Below are 18,171 nucleotides of genomic sequence, written 5' to 3' on the forward strand. Positions count from 1 at the left end.
ACCATCATTGAAACTGAGACAATAATGGCTTTTCTCAGTTTCTCTGGGTCTTCAGAGAGGTCTGCGTCACTAACGCAGCTATATCCCGAGTATATGATACTGTACAGGCTGCTGAATATTCTACAATGAAAAAGCAACCTTGGAGTCGTACGTGACTTGATATCGTGAGCATAATCCCTAAACTTCCAGTTTTTCGTAAAATACGAACCACATACACCATTCTCTACATAGGGGACTGGGTGTTTGTGTTCGTATTAATGCAATTCTCTTCATTTACATACAACACACCACAGTACCAACCACCATAGAAACATGTAAAAGAGCCAAGAAGAAGACGAAGATTGGGCAGAATACTCTAGATCAGTGGTCCTCAAACGGTGGTATACGCGAGCAGCGTTCAAGGGAAAACCTGAAGAAAAAATTAAAATATGGAAAAAATTCGAATAAATTTAAATCTATTTACTTTAAAAAGTCCTCATATTGCTGACCGCGCCATCAAGTTTATGATCCGTTTTTCAATAACCTATCTATGCAAGGCCGGGTTGTCACCCGTGTGTGTCTAAACAATACGTACGATACCACACATCAGGAAACTGTGCCACGCCATGCAGGCACACCCATCCCTCCGAAATTTTGGTCCTATCAGACGTGATTTGTTATAAAACATATATTTCACTTCATGATCTTGTATTATTTATTCTGTGCATTTAAAAGAACGGGTTTCAATCAATTAAAAGGCCTTAATAATTAGGCAACTACCGTACTCTTATTTATTAAACCTACCATTTCTTCTTCTTTATCTGTTTACCCTCCAGGGTCGGTTTTTCCCTGGGACTCAGCGAGGGATCCCACCTCTTCCGCCTCAAGGGCAGTGTCCTGGAGCTTCAGACTCTGAGTCGGGGGATATAGCTGGGGAGGATGACCAGTACCTTGCCCAAGCGGCCTCACCTGCTATACTGAACAAGGGCCTTGCGGGGGAGTGGGATGATTGGAAGGCATAGACAAGGAAGATGGAAGGAAGCGGCCGTGGCCTTAAGTTAGGTACCATCCCGGCATTTGCCTGGAGGAGAAGTGCGAAACCACGGAAACCCACTTACAGGATGGGTGAGGTGGGAATCGAACCCACATCTACTCAGTTGACCTCCCAAGGCTCAGTGGACCCCGTTCCAGCCCTCGTACCACTTTTCAAATTTCGTGGCAGAGCCGGGAATCGAACACGGGCCTCCGGGGGTGGCAGCTAATTACACTAACCACTACACCACACAGGCGGACTAAACCTATCATTTAAGGATTGTTTCGTATGGCGTATATTGAACTTTTAGTCATGAATAAGGCGTACAATCTTATAGAAGTTTGAGAACTTCTGATTTAGATTGAAATGAAGTGCTTTGACTTGCTACTATTGCGAAGATTCATTTGATGATTTCCGAACCTTGTTATCCTAATGAGGAAACGAATACCAATTAAAATTATGCTATGAAATGTTCTCTGGAAATCAATAATCTCCCTGAAGCATAACTTCAGTCCGCCACAGAAGATGACTACCGCAGCAGTAATCGAAACGTGTGGAAGAAATGAGAGGAGTGGATCACGGCATAATACCCCGGAAGATTTTTATTATATAGTAAGTCGGTAGTTCGGAGTTTGGTCCTCTGAATGCGACCAAGATGTAATTCAGTGCGTAAATCCGAAATGGTGGATATGTTCACAGCGTTCATTGATATATCAAAACTTATAACTTCATACGAGTTGATCATTTATTTATTTTGTTTATCGTGTATCAGAAGTACAAAGTAAACGAGACAAAAATTAAACAGAGGAAATTTTAAACATTGGTTGACCAAAAATTGGCCACGACAAGCGCATTTGGAGTTGCCCTCATTAGGTCTTTAATGGTACAAGTGGCTGGAGAAGATGGACACAGTAGAAGATGCTCGTTAGTCTGCTTAGTACCACACTGGCAGTAAACTGTCTCCACAGGAAGGCCCCATTTCTGTAGGTTGGTCTTGCATCTCGTGGTACTGGAACGTAAATCGATGGAGAGCCTTCCATGTTGTCCACTTTTCAGAATGTCTAGGAGGAAGTTCTTCCTTTGGAACCATCCATTCTCTCAAATGTTGACATTTTCCCCCACCACATTGAGATGCTTGCTTGTTGTGGTGTTCCTTTAAGAGCTTCAGTGGTTGTCAAGCTCCTCTTTCTCGATTTCAGCCTAGGATGTGCTTGGTTGACCGGCATACAAAGGGCGGGCTTCCATAATCATAGCCTTGCTTTTCTCATACCTAGCAGCAATCTCACGTCGGATTTCAGGTGGTGCTATACCAGCGAGACAGTGGAGTTTATCTATGGGAGTAGGTCTTCAACAACCTGTGATAATACGGCACATGCCATTTAGTACCACATCTATGTTTTTGGCATGACTGGACTTATGCCACACGGAGTATGCATATTCAACAGTGGAGTAGCACAGTGCTAGCGCGCTTGTTCTCACAGTGCAAGAGTGAGCTCCCCAGGTGGTGCCTCGAAGTTTCCGCACTATGTTGTTTCTGGCAGGCACTTTTTGTTTCAAGTTTAGGCAATGTTTCTTATACGTAAGCGTGCGGTCCAGAGTCACTCCCAGATATTTTGGAGTCGAACAGTGTTGAAGAGGGATTCCTTCCCAGGTGATTTGTAGGGTTTTAGCTGCTTTTTTGTTATTGAGATGAAATACACAGCTCTGAGTTTTGGCAGGATTTGGCTTCAAGTCATTTTCACTGTAGTAGATGGTAAATTCTTCCAGAGCTTTGGATAAAGTCTGTTCTACCTTTTCAAAACAGTCGGCCTGAGCAGTGACTGCACAATCATCAGCATAGACAAAACTCTAGGTACCTTCAGGTAGAGGCTGATCGTTAGTATAGATGTTGAATAACAGTGGTGCGAGCACACTGCCTTGCGGTAACCCATTCTTCTTTGTTCTCCATCTGCTTCTTTTCCCCTGAAATTCCACAAAGAATCTTCGTTTTTGGAGAATATTTTTAATGTTGCACGTTAGATGGAAGTCTTTGGTGATGTCATACAATTTTGTTAGAAGAAGCCGATGGTTGACTGTGTCATAAGCTGCAGAAAGATCAATGAAAACAGCGCCTGTAATGAGCCGATTCTCGAAGCCATCCTCAATGTGCTGTGTCAAGTTTAATACCTGTGATGTGCAACTTTTTCCTTCTCGGAATCCAGCTTGCTGTGGTATAAGAGACGACTCCACCTTTCCTATCAGTCGCTCAAGAATGAGCCTTTCCAGGACCTTGTACAGGTGACAGAGCAAGGAAATAGGCCTATAGCTTTTGGGATCCAGCCGATCTTTGCCTGGTTTAGGGATAGCAATGACTCTAGCCTTCTGCCAGATTTTGGGAATTTTGCATTATTGGACACGGATATTCATTAATTCCAGTAGCCACCGCCTCGTAACAGGACCAAAATTCTTGATCTGCTCTACTCGAATGTCGTCTAGTCCCGCTGCTTTTCCCAATTTGCACTTCCTCAGTGCTGATTCCAGTTCAGTTTCAGTAAATAGTGGAGATAGGATGTTGCTCTCTTGGTTTTGCTTCCGTGTTATTGGTTTCTTATCTAGCTTTCTAGATCGGGTTGATTTTCCATTTACTAGCAACTGATGGGCAATTTGATCTGCCTTTATATTAGCATATGTACTGGCTTGGGTATTGTCATTATTAAGACGACGTAATAGTCTCTAGGCTTTCTGATTGCTCTTGCTCATGTCACAATCTGTCATTAATGTTATCCACTCATCCCTTTTAGCCATTGATACTGAGGAAAGAACGCTTTGTGCAAGGATTGGTGTTTCTTCGCTACAAGGATCAAGTTCATATTTCTTGTAATATTCTTCTAGCAAAGCGGCCGTTTCAGGTTTAATGCCTTTGATAAAATTGGTTCTGCAACCTCTTGGAATTGATGCCCTTGAAGAAAATTGGACGATGTCAACAAACTTGTCGTACTCTTCAGGAACCAGAGTGATGCTCAGAATCTTCTCATCCAGTATGCTGGAAAATCTTGCCCAGTCAGCCTTCTTAAAGTTGTATCTTCGCCTAAAACGGACTTCTTGAGGTCTTATTGGTGGCAAAATTTGGCACATGATGAGCCTATGTTGTGTGTTTGTAATTGGTAGACATACTGCTTTGGTGCATGTATGCATAATGCTTTCACTAACAAAAAGGAGTCTGGGTTATAGCCTCGTCCCCATCTTCCACTGTTAAAAGGAGGAGAGAGTTTGCTATCATGGATGAGGGCGAGTTGAAAATTTTCAGCCCACAAAGGAACTGTTTCACCATTCTTGTCCTCATGTGCGTAACCCCATATATGACTGTGACTGTTGAAATCACCTGTAACAATGGAGGCTTTACTTTTATCAAAATTGTGGGGTGGAATGAAGGAAAATTCTGCTGCAGGTGGTTTATAAACTGAGGTGATTACACAGTTACTTAGCTCAACGTTGATAATTTCAATATTGCTTTCATCTGACTGGCAAGCACTTCTGACTTCTAAACTCGGCTTCACAAAAATGGCACTTCCATATAGAGCGTGTGGTCTTTCAGCAATCAGTTTCATGCCAGGAACAAATGGGCGTTTCTGCGTCATATCTCTGTGTGTTTCCTGAACACATAGAACATCACACTGCTTGTCGCGACAAAGTTCATATAAAAGTTGTTCTTTACAAGATGTTATGCCTTCAATGTTAACAGAAATGACTGTTAAGGTTGGTTCTGAAAAGAACCGTTTGTTGGTTCTCCTAGTAGGGTGTATTTGCATGTGATATTGTTATACATCCGGGTGTCTGCTGGGCAACGGACTAGGACTCTTCCTAGACGGATAATTCTCTCACACCAGAAGTAACAGTTATTTAATATGAGGTGATAATGAACAAAGTCAAGTCAGTGGTATGTAATTCGTCACGTACTACATAACGTGAGTTAATGGTACGAGTCCCTCGCTACTAGATAATATTACACGCAGAAGAAATAAACTCCACTCTTATGCGTGGGTGCAGCAACAATGGAATTTGGAATCAAGGATTATGCACTATACCTAAGAAGGTATTAATTTGCGTCGCACATCGAGACCTCGTGGTGGATGAGACAGCAAGGAGGCTATTCATGGGGCTCTGTACAGCAGTATAAAGGAGAGACGGCAGTTCGGTTATTTACAACGAATGCAGAAAAAATATCCAAAGAATATATTATTTTGGTTAGGAGAAAGCTGTTCGGATCACATAATGTTAGAGTTTTTTTTTTTTTTTTGCTAGTGGTTTTACGTCGCACCGACACAGATAGGTCTTATGGCAACGATGGGATAGGAAAGGAAGCGGCCGTGGCCTTAGTTAAGGTACAGCCCCAGCATTTTCCTGGTGTGAAAATGGAAAACCACGGAAAACCATCTTCAGGGCTGCCGACAGTGGGATTCGAACCCACTATCTCCCGGATGCAAGCTCACAGCCGCGCGCCTCTAACCGCACGGCCAACTCGCCCGGTAATGTTAGAGTACGTATTACTATTGTTTTTAATTTGAATATAAACATATTATTAAATTAGTTCCTTTTTGAGTAGAAGTCGAGTTGCATGCTGCTACCGATTCCAGCCGTTTTCAGGGGGTAAGTAGGGTACAACAATACCAGATGTTCAGTTTATCTACAAGGCCCGAGGCAAGATTTCAATGCTCTACAATTACTTTCATTATTTAAAATTCGAGGGGAACCTTTGGTGACATCCGGCGCCAATTTACTTGCAGTTTAGGATTATTATTATTATTATTATTATTATTATTATTATTATTATTATTATTATTATTATTATTATTATTATTATTATTATTATTATTATTATTATTATTATTATTATTATTATTATTATTATTATTATTATTATTATTATTTCTTTCTTAATCTGTTTACCCTCCAGGGTTGGTTTTTCCCTCGGGATCCCACCTCTACTGCCTTAAGGGCAGTGTCCTGGAGCGTGAGACTTTGGATCGGAGGATAGAACTGGGGAGGGGGACCAGCACCTCGCCCAGGTGACCTCACCTGCTATGCTGAACAGGGGCCTTGTGGGGGATGGGAAGTTTGAAAGGGATAGGTAAGGAAGAGGGAAGGAAGCGGCCTTAAGTTAGGTACCAACCCGGCATTTGCCTGGAGGAGAAGTGGGAAAACACGGAAAACCACTTTGAGGGTGGTTGAGGAGGGAATCGAATCCCCCTCTACTCAGTTAACCTCCCGAGGCTGAGTATACCCCGTTCCAGCCCTCGTACCAATTTTCAAATTTCGTTGCAGAGCCGGGAAGCGAACCCGGGCCTCCGGGGGTGGCAGCTAATCACACTACCACTACACCACAGAGGCGGACATTAATTATTATTATTATTATTATTATTATTATTATTATTATTATTATTATTATTATTATTATTATTATTATTATTCCTAGGTTTCCGTGGCTCACAAAGGAATAACAAGCGCCTGGGTTGAATGGCTGGACAAGGAATTAACTAGAGCGGAATTTAACATAACAAATTTGGAAATTGTATCTCTTTCCTTTTTTAAAATTGAACGATAGAAAATCTGAATGAATAACAAAAATAGAACAGCCTATTAACGAGCTCGCCAGCTCTAACAATATCGGGGACTTAGATGTCCGAACATCAGTTACAAAAACTTGCGATAATGGCAAATTTGTAAAATTTACATAGAGGTACAATGTTTTACAAAAGAACAGTTTGCTTCTAGCGGTTACATTACACAGGAGTCTGAGCTCCAAAGTACCATAGTCTAGACTCGCAGAGGCAAACAGTTACTTTTGCTACACTTAATTACACTAGGCAACCCACTTTAGAGTGTTCATACACAGTCGACTCCTGTTGGGCTTATACATTGCTCCACAAGAAGATTGATAACTGTTCCTAAACGGAACCAAAACGAAGAAACTGTTACAGTGTAAACATGGGCATAATTGCCCATACTACATAGCCTTAACTGCTAGTTGCTTTACGTCGCACCGACACAGATAGGTCTTATGGCGACGATGGGACAGGAAAGGGCTAGGAGTGGGAAGGAAGCGGCCGTGGCTTTAATTAAGGTACAGCCCCAGAATTTGCCTGGTGTGAAAATGGGAAACCACGGAAAACCATTTTCAGGGCTGCCGACAGTGGGGTTAGAACCTACTATCTCCCGAATACTGGATACTGGCCGCACTTAAGGCCTCCAGCTATCGAGCTCTGGCATGGCCTTAACAGTAAAAGGAAAGGTTGCATATAACCGGCCGTAAATAAAAGGCAAGGAGGCGAAACACCAGCACTCCTTATATAAATTGTCGTGTGTCTGCGCGCTCCTCGCTCTGCGCCGCCTGCTCCGCGCACGCAACAGCCTGGATTGTTCTCGACTCTACGAGACGTCTGCACTGCGCTTGCTTGTTACATCAGCCAGCTATATAAAGGCGCTGCCTTCCAGCCACAGGCGAGGACTTGCCAGTGCCCAGCACCAGATTACGCCGAATGTCGAACACGGAGGCTATCCCTCTTAAAAAGGTGTCTCGAATAGGTGGACTGATTCTGAGTGTTTGAGGTTTCACCTCGGGTTACTGCCTCTGCTCCCGTTTCCCGCAGCCACGTCGAGCCCGATGACAGTATTCCCTCAGTCCCACCTAGGTTCAAACACATCAATTAGTATTCTACCAATTATGCATTTCAATGTCAGTTCCTGACAAGTTACAGAAACAACTAATATTCTATTAGTGCAAGCTTTCGCTACTGATTACACTTGTGACTGTATAGAGCAGGTAGTTTTCAACTATCAAGAACTCTAGCTTTTCAATGAACTTTCGCATCAATATAGATTCATGTATACATGTATACAAAGTGTGCATTCTTTTGAACTTCAGTCTACAAGCAACGTTAACTGTTTATAATTTTCATATTGCTTCGAGGAAAGTTTTATTTGAATGTATGTATATATGTTGTTAAGACTATCTGAAGCAATAAAATATAGTTGTGTTCCTGTATACCTGTTCTTGTATACAACATAAATTATTAAAAACCTAAGTGGGCTCGTGTCCCGATGATACAGAGGCTAATCCTACACTACACGGTGTGACTAAATGAGGAACATTTAAAGCCGATACAAGATTTACAACATTTTGAGGCTGGAAACATTAGTCACTTAATGCAAGGTCAATGGGAAACGACGGAGGGTCATCACTCTTTGTTCCCTTACATTACATATTTCCTAGTAGGAAATAGAGTCCTCAGACTTCGCCGATAATCCTACATCGAAACTACCAGTTTACAAAATTACATTAAAAGGAAACGGCTGAAATCTTCTCCTCAAACTACCCGCAGGCGCTATCACACGTTTAGGTAAATTCTGCCATGATCTTGTATCGCTGGATGTTCTTCAAGTAGGTCGCGCTCCTGCCTCCTAGGCCTCCGTCAAATCGCACTCCCAAGCACTGGACCAATTCAGACAAGACGGCCCTAAAGTGCCCTGCAAATATCGTTCCGTAAGGGTAAGCTTCCAGATCAAATTAAACTACACTTTGCTGATAGGCTGGATTCCTGTACACACCCCCTGTTTTCATTGACTAGTGAACATATTTACAGGCATCTGATAAGTAGATTACAATAGAGGAGGAACCAGCTGGTGTTGACAACTTCGGTAGTTTAAAAACATCCTCAGGAAAAGGTTTACTAATAACAAAAATAACATTTCCTAAACTCTTAGTTTGTGTTTAGTCCGTGAGAGTGAACTGACAAATCGATGGTAGAGCCATCTAACCGTAGAAGACGATATGTTTTGGGAGTTTGCAAGTTTGTGTCCGTGGCATAGATGGCCGTAGAGAAGGCGCACAGTTGAAATAGGTGGGGAAGATGTACCCCTCGTACAATTATTATTATTATTATTATTATTATTATTATTATTATTATTATTATTATTACGGGGACTGCCGCGAAGGGAAATATTATCTAGTATTTGAACATTCAGAAGTGGAAGTGAAGAGTGCTTGGTGTGCTGATATTGTTCCATGTGTAAGTTGGTAGTTCGGAGTTTCGTCCTCTGTATGTGACCGAGATGTAATTCAGTGCGTAAATTCGAAATGGTGGATATGCACACAGCGTTCATTGATATATTCAAAACATATAACTTCATACGAGTTGATAATGAAAGTCAAGTCAGTGGTATGTAGATCGTACCAAGTCACTCGCTACTAGATAATACTACACCCAGGAGGGAGAAAACGCCACTCTTATGCGTGGGTGCAGCAGGAGTGGAATTGAAACATGGACTAAGCGTGAGGGGTGAATAGCTGGACGAATCATGAATCTAAGTTTAATTTTTTATAATATCTACTGAAATTTTATTTTCTTTCTTTTTCACTGAATGATCTTTTCAAACCAAAAAATAACAAAATATTTAACAAGAGGGAAACTTTAACAAGAAATACAAGGAAGCTTATAAGCTTTAATCATTAACGAAAATAATGAAGGATAAGAAGGAGAAGAGACATGCTTGTGCTAGAATAATGAATACAAGTGTTAGTAGGTTAAACATACTACTAAATGTAGTTGGTTTGAGTGACCGATAGACCTTCTTAAACAACCAAGGGACTAATCACCTCTCAGCCAACATACGGGGGTTCAACCCGATTGATTCAGCCTATTCACTTTTAAAGATTAGTTGACTCCCCATTTAGATCGCCAATTCGCGATAATAACGATCAGAAGCAACGCGAGGAAGCTCCTCGAGTTTCACGCCGATTCAGGCGACATTTTATTCTTCACAACATTCGTTTTTCAACCAACCCATCACGTGATTTCTACGCACCTCACCAGGTTTTAACCTATGAACTGAAATGAGACCACAGATCGTAATTCCATATCAGCTCACTCTTACTGGAAAACACTATTCTTAATCGCAATCATTAAAATGCCACCATATGAAAATTGTCATGATCTCGAATATTATATGAACAATCATTCCTAGCAACTCACTCTAACATTTCCATGTCAATCCCCTCACATACCTATCAGCGATTTTATGGTTACCACTTGTTTTAATAGACATATATAGTCTTGTTGACTGGTTTTAAATTGTTAAAATTAATTTTTATCGATGTAATATTAGAGCTTATGGAACATTTTTTATTGTATGAACTGGATAGAGGGCACTGACCTACCTTGGTTTAAGTCCTTTTCTAGCTGATGATGCTTACGAAGTATAAGTGAAACATGCCCTAGATCTAACATCTGTATAATGTTTATATCCTAAATATAAGGATTGTTATTTATTGGAAAGGTGATTTTAATTAATGTTGTAACTTCTATATTCTGAAATCCAATACGGTGTTATAATGAAATTTATAACTTGCAATTCAGTCAGTCATTCAGGTATGAACACAATTCAATCATGGAATCATCCATTCATCAATTCATAATTCATAAAACTCTCTTCCCACTTGGTGACTATCTGTGAATCGGAGAAAGGACTTGGAATACAGCTCATTCATGCACGAACTCAGTCACTCATGCATTCGTACATTCTTTCAGGCAGTCAATATTTCATTTATTCATAATATAAAGTTCAATTCGGTCCATCAAGTCATTCATTCACTCATTCATCAATGAATGCTCTTTGCCCACTTAGTGGCTATGTGTGACCGGGTGTGAAGAATATGTATTCTTCATTCATTCATCCATCCACGACCACAATCAACCATGTAATTAACCATTCATGCAGTCATTCGCTCATTCAGTTTAGTCATAATGTATGTTCTAATTGCAGGATAACAAAAGTAAGCACTAAATAAGCTTAGGGAGGGGCAGATACATGTTCCCTGGTGCCTAGACTATATAACATTGTTAACGTCTGGGACAAAATAAATACCGGTAATATTTAGTGTAGTAATATTCAAATTATTATAAGAAGGAGAATATAATGCATGTGTTACAGGGAAAGTTGGGACCGCTACGGTAGCTGTGAAGGCCCTTCAGGAACTCTGAAAAGTGGTGGCAAAAGGGGCTCTGGTTAAGACGCAGCAGGTCGTTATGCTACTTAGGTTCCAAAATGGGTAAAATATAAATATGTAAATAAATTCAATGTTAATTTTAATCTTATACCAGTTGTATATTATTATTAGAAGTAATTTCACATAGTGTATATGAGTTGTCTATGTTTGTAAGATATTATATAAGTAGAATTTTGTAAACAATATAAATTTATTAACGATGATTATTAGCGTGAATTGTATAATATTGTATTCTAGGAAAATTTTCTTCGTCTCTTGTTAATTTAAAATTTAGTGCTTGACAATAATGTATTTTAGTGTACCATTTGCCACCGAGGTAGACACCTCATTTGCAAATAAAGAGATTTTGATTTGATTTTTGATTCTTAGTAAGAGTTGACTCTGCCAAGGCATATTCAAATCTTACTAAAAGTATCAGTAACAGTTGATTGAAAACAAACAGACCAGTTTTTCCTAGGAAGAGTTAACTAAGCCTGCTGTGGTTTAGTAAAACTTGATTCGCAGATCCTGCTCTGAAAATGTAACTGCGCCCGCCAAACCTTTGTTATGATTATTAAAACATTCCAATTGTTTACACTCGTACTTCTATTATCAAATTCAGCAACAACAAGAAAACGAAATTCAAAGCAACGAGAATGGAAATCCTGATGAAAATGAAACAAACCAAAATTTATCAAGTGGTGAAAAGCTCGTAGGTGATAGTGATTATGTCCTCACTGACCTGGACAACTCTACTCAGGACATCAAGAGACAGAGAAAAGATGCTTTCTACTGTCTAGAACAACAAGCTAAACGCATGAAGAAACCTCAGATCACATTCATCCGCCAATATAAAAAGGAACATCAGTTCGAATTCCTGATGTTGACCGCGGTAGAGGAGATTCTCGATCTATCCTTGGCGTGGTACTGGAGGTTGTCGATGATGGATTTTATCGAATTGGAACGAGAAATGGAATTCTAAAGCAGCTTTTCTCAAGGTAAGTTTTCAAAGCTAAAATAAAAGATATCTCTCTCTCTTTCCTCTCTCGCTGCCCGTAGTATAAAATTGTTCAGATTTCTATGATTATATTTTTTCAGGTCTCAATTTAGTAAATGACCTACGAACATAATCCATGAAAATGAAGTTCCTACGGATAAAACAATAACTGTGAGGACTGTTGCAAATTCACAATCACTTGGAAGTGGAAAGTTTTTAAATGCTCTTGCAACACTAAATTTGAATCCATGAAGTGTATGTGTACGAAGAAAAGTATGCTTTGCAACTCAAAGTGTCACGAATCTTTACCTTGCTGTAATAAATGATACACAGGAATATAACCAGCTTTTGGGCGGTTAGGCTGTGCGGCCGTGAAAGCCATTTTTAGCATTGTATCTCCCTGGGGAGAACAGATTTTTGAAAACGGAGAATTCAATTCTCCTTTAGCAGGTTAGCAATCCCTATTTGCTAACATGGCGGGACCACGCGGTTGGTCTGCCACTGCTAAGCAGAGTCTTGGAGGGGCGTACCAATCCAACTGATGAGCCCGAATGGCACGTCTGGGCGAAACTCTCCAAACGTACACGCCCTAACCGCCCAAAAGCTGGTTCTATTCCTGTGATCGTAGATCTGCGGCCGTAAAAGCCATTTTTAACAAATGATAAACATTTCTATCTCTTTATGTATTGGTTTCGCCTTTATATTTGTTTTTTATTAGCAGTACTGTTTCCTTGCGAACAGTTAACTGTTACATCCTCAAGTCAGTGAGGTATACTTTCCCTAGGAATAGTCAATCTGACTAATAAATGTTGATCGAAATTGAACACTTAGCACTTTTAATAAACTTTTACTGAAAATATCAGTAAGAGTAAGTAAGAGTCTACTTTATTTACGGAGAGTCAACTCTTACTGGACAATCGACTTTCCCTGTATCTAATATATATATCGAATTCAATGATTTGCAATAACCAATACTCTCTCGCCAGTTTCAAGCGATCCGGAACTTGGGGATGGGAGTATTCTATTATATTCTATTCTATTCTATTCTATTCTATTCTATTCTATTCTACTCTATTCTATTCTATTCTTATAAGCTTTTTTAATTTACAATCGGGCGAGCAGGACCCACATTCTGCGTACACGGTAGCCTTTAAAATAAACTCCCATAGCAGAGGGAAAATAGAAATTTACTCAGTTCAAAGGGGGAGCCGAAGTTTCTAGAATAAGGTTACCTTGGAAGGGTCGCGAACCCTGAACCACAATTTACAGTTTACAATTACCTCCAAAGCGTCTAATTCACATAAGATTAGCAGAAAAGACACCTCAAGTTACTACGAGAATACACCTTCTGCTGACAGCTTACATACCCGCTACCTCATATAATAGAGGAACCACATTCGAAAGATGGATGGAAAGATCCAGATATATTACAGAAGCCGAAACCCATACTACACGGCCAAGTAAATGAAAGAGACAACAAAGGTTAACTAGAAAGGCCGAGAACAAAATGAAAGTGGAGGCTGAATACACTCAGGCGCTCTGAGTTAAATAACAAATATAACACCTAAGGAGGGTAGAAAATTTAGAGATATCGAAAACATAGTCAACAGAAAATAAAATGAATAAGGGAGTCGAGGGTACATACTCGTGCATCCTTACATTTTACAAAATCCCCATTAGAGGTGATTGCATTAAGTCCATACACTGACAAGAAACCCTGCATATTACCTTTCAATAGAAAAAACCTATATTAAATTAAAGATAACGCAGGTCGACCTAACCATTACATGCTAAAGGGGAACGTTGAAATATTCCCTTTAATACACATAGATTAAGTTCACGTGGCTAGAGCGAGGTACTGCCTTTACCTTATGATGTCAACTCTACGCCAGACCCAGCCCCTTCACCTCCCGAGGGAGACCTCTTCAGTTACGTAACACTCTTAAGATTCGATGAAGATTGATATATTAGGTCCAAAATTCACAGTATTTACAGTGAGGCTAGCTGACAGTTCTAGAACAATGACGTAATGTTTTTCTCCATTGGTGAAATCGAATGTCATAAATGAAAATCCACAGCCTGTTTCCAGTCATTTGACCGGGTCAGGAATGGAATGAATGAAGCCCCATCTAGCGGTGAGGATAGGAATTGTGCCGGCTGCCGAAACCTGTCACACTCTTCTGGGGCAATGATTAATGAATGACAGATGGAATGAAATTATACTGGAGAGTGTTGCTGGAATTAATTATGACAGGGAAAACCGGAGTACCCGGAGAAAAATCTGTCCCGCCTCCGCTTTGTCCAGCACAAATCTCACATTGAGTGACCGGGATTTGAACCACGGAACCCAGCGGTGAGAGGCCGGCGCGCTGCCGTCTGAGCCACGGAGGCTCTACTAATGTCATAAAGCAGTAAACTAACTGGTAGACAAATTGGATGCCGTTATGCATCACTAGACCAAGCGCCAAAAGTTGGTTGCGAGATAATCGCGTTTAAATTTGGTTCTATGTGTAAATTCGGGCGAACATAATTTAACTAAATATGGTATTACTGGTGTTGTAGGAAAATAGATTGTACCTTCTCACCAAATTTCAACATTTTTATACTCGCACTACATAGATTTTCTTCAAGAAATGGCGCTTAGTCTACTGATGCAATTTAAGGTTTTTCTCAAGTGCGAATAATGTATCACGTGCCTACACCAATAACACCTAACTGTTGAATATCTACTGAGTAAAAATTCAAAAAATATAACGTGGCGGCAGCCATGATTAAAAACTGAATCTCCTACTGTCTGAAAAGGCCCGCTAAGTGCTTGATCCACCACGAGCCGCGCCACAACTCCGGTACATTATTCAAGTTTTAGATGGAGAAATTCTAGAAGGGAAGCTATTTTCTAAAGTCGGTGCTATAACGACTTACTGATTTTAGGAATTTCAAGACATGAGCCATTGTAGTCTATACAATTTTTAATGGATTTTCCTTCACGATAGACCTATTATATTCTGAGAGTACAGTATTGACGTGATAATTTTAAGTCTATGGGTAAGTTTTGTTCTGCTTAAGACAGAAAATGTGATTAAAGATATTTTCTCCCATAATTACACACAAATCACTGGACAGGTAATAAGATTGTTGCTCTCAGTTCATTCAATCTCGAAATCAGGATCTCCATTAAATCCATCTACGTCATCCACGATGTCAGAATCTGCTTGAAGATTCTGGTAAAATTGTTTGGCGTCTGTAGGTATTAAGTGCATCAGCGAACCAAAGTATCTTAGTTTGGCTTCAGAGATAGGGTTTCCTTTTGCCCACAGAGGTATTAATGCCTGATGAAAGGGAACTCTACTTTCCCGTGGTCGTCCCTGTCTTGACTTATTTAGATTTACTTCCTGAGATTCACCATCAAATTCTAGAGAATGATTCTCAGACGCAACCTTCTTAGCAAGCTGCATTAGTAGCATTGTCCTTCTCCTTACTTTTGGAAGTACTTGATACATCGCTGAACTTCGTCACTTGATAAACCACTCAATGTATCACCACGTAAAAATGTCAGCACTATCGAAAACGCGGGCTCCCTCGCTGTCATCCGCGTGCAGTGTGAGGAATGTGGCGCTTGGTCTAATGATGCAAACTGGAAAGTCGCATAGTCTACTGATGCAATTTACATTTTTACTGATTCCCGCTTTGTCGCTTAGGTTTTCTGTTTACTAACAACTAACGGCCTCTTGTAATGCAGTGGGGAAATTTTTATAAGTAGTTCAAGCCTACCTCTACAAGATGGCGCTAAAATCTCAATTTTCATCAAATGGCGCTTAGTCTACTGATGCATAACGGCATCTAATTATAAGATAGTGGTGACAACTCCAACATAACAAAAAAGCCAACCGAAAGTAATCAGGTTAGCAGACCTTAAAAATAAACATTCTCCATGAAGTTAATACGGAACACCAGGTAACACTAGAAACTCACAAATAAAGACATTTAGTAAAAATGCATAGAACTTCTTGGATATGGTATAGTTCCGAGAGATTTTTATAGATAGCACAACAGTCGGATGGTACGGTGGCAATTCAAACTTAGGAAGAAGGCTAACTACTTCTACCATTATTATTATTATTATTATTATTATTATTATTATTATTATTATTATTATTATTATTATTATTATTCGTTTAGGCCTACGATGGACCACGTGGTTCTTAACTCTGGTGAGCTCTTTTCTTCCTCTTACCCCAGTATTCTTTCATTCTAGTATTATTATTATTATTATTATTATTATTATTATTATTATTATTATTATTATTATTATTATTATTATTATTATTATTATTCAGTCATACGGTATGGTGAGAATTGATATCCAACCGTACGAGAAGTAGAATCGGTAGGCAATAGACTCTAGGTTTGGAAATGAACATTTTCCTTGTTTTGCACAACTGACCCACAAGTTCAATCAATCAATCAATCAATCAATCAATGATCTGCATTAAGGGCAGTCGCCCAGGTGGGAGAAAATGACCGAACATCTTCCTTGGTATAGTATTCTACTCCCTAACTCCTCTTCCTATAAACGAATATTTCCCCCGGGTTTTTCCTCTTGAATACAAACTTTATAATTATTGTGATTTTCCTACTTTTAAAACACCATTCAAACTTATTCGTCTACTATCATTCCACGCCATCCCTCCACTGTCAGCAGGGACACACCGCTTAGTTGATCAATTCGTCTGTTTTCTCCAAAGTCTTCCCAAATCAAACTTTGCAACATTTTCGTAACTCTATTCTTTTGTCGGAAATCATCCAGAACAAATCAAGTTGCTTTTCTTTGAATTTGTTCCAGTTCTCGAATTCTGGCGAGGTCCCATACTCTGGAACCATAGGCCTACTCTAATTCGGGTCTTACCAGATACATATATGCCCTCTCCTATACACCGTTACTACAACCCCTAAATCTGAGGAGTGACGAGCCTGGCACAAGTTAAGTGGAAGGAATTCCAGGACTGACCCTAGGGCCCCATGGTCGCCAACCCATCTCCCAAGTTAAAAGCCAATGGTCCCCTTTTAGTCGCTTCTTACGACGACCAGGGGATACCGTGGGTATCCACCCACAGGGGGCGCTACTGTAGAGCGTTTATAAAAAGTACTTCGAGCATGACACATAGAATGCCTATTGCACGAACGTTAATCCAAGAAATTTTTAGTAATTTCTAAATAATGTCATTACATCGAGAACAACTCGTTTTCCGAACAAACGTACATCATAGAATTTAATTAACAAATCTGAACATGTTTGGTCCTATATTGGTCCGTATTGACTTTGACAATCAAATAACACAACAGGTCATTAGAGTGTCCGCCCTGTCAGTTTTTATTGTTTTCACTAAAGCATACGTTATTTATTATTCGTACAACCCGCTGTGTTATTTGATCAGTCTTTAGTCGCTTTTGGATCTGCGTATACCTCTGCACTACGCTGCAGGATCCTAAGAGGGTGCTCTACGTCCTTTGCTGTTTGGTTGTGTAAAGAACCGTTTGAGTTGCGTTCCAAGACTTGGACTGTAGTGTATCCCCTAATTGCTGCAATGTACAAAAACAGGGCCTCAGGTTCAGCTGCCAGTACGGTACTGTTGCTTACTTAGCACCACCCAGAGACCTTGGAGTAGTGGAAGGTAAAAGCTTCCACTTTCCGTAATCTCGGCACGAAGTAGGATAGAGTGGTGAAAAAATGAAATGGCGTATGGCTTTTTTAGTGCCGGGAGTGTTCGAGGATATGTTCGGCTCGCCAGGTGCAGGTCTTTCGATTTGACTCCCGTAGGCGACCTGCGCGTCATGATGAGGATGAAATGATGATGAAAACGACACATACACCCAGTCCCCGTGCCAGAGAAATTAACCAATGATGGTTACAGTTCCCGACCCTGCCGGGAATCGAACCCGGTACCCCTGTGACGAAAGGCCAGCACGCTAACCATATAGCCATGGAGCCGGACGATAGAGTGGTTATTTAGCACTATACCCGGCCAACTTTGGTCTCAGGAATAAACCAGGTACTCATTTCTGATGGTGTCCAGACATTTGCGGTCACGGACAATTGCGGTCATCACAAAATCACGGACATTTGCGGTCACTGAGATAAAC

The sequence above is a fragment of the Anabrus simplex genome, chromosome 1 (genome assembly GCF_040414725.1).
Source record: "Anabrus simplex isolate iqAnaSimp1 chromosome 1, ASM4041472v1, whole genome shotgun sequence".
Lineage (NCBI taxonomy): Eukaryota > Metazoa > Arthropoda > Insecta > Orthoptera > Tettigoniidae > Anabrus > Anabrus simplex.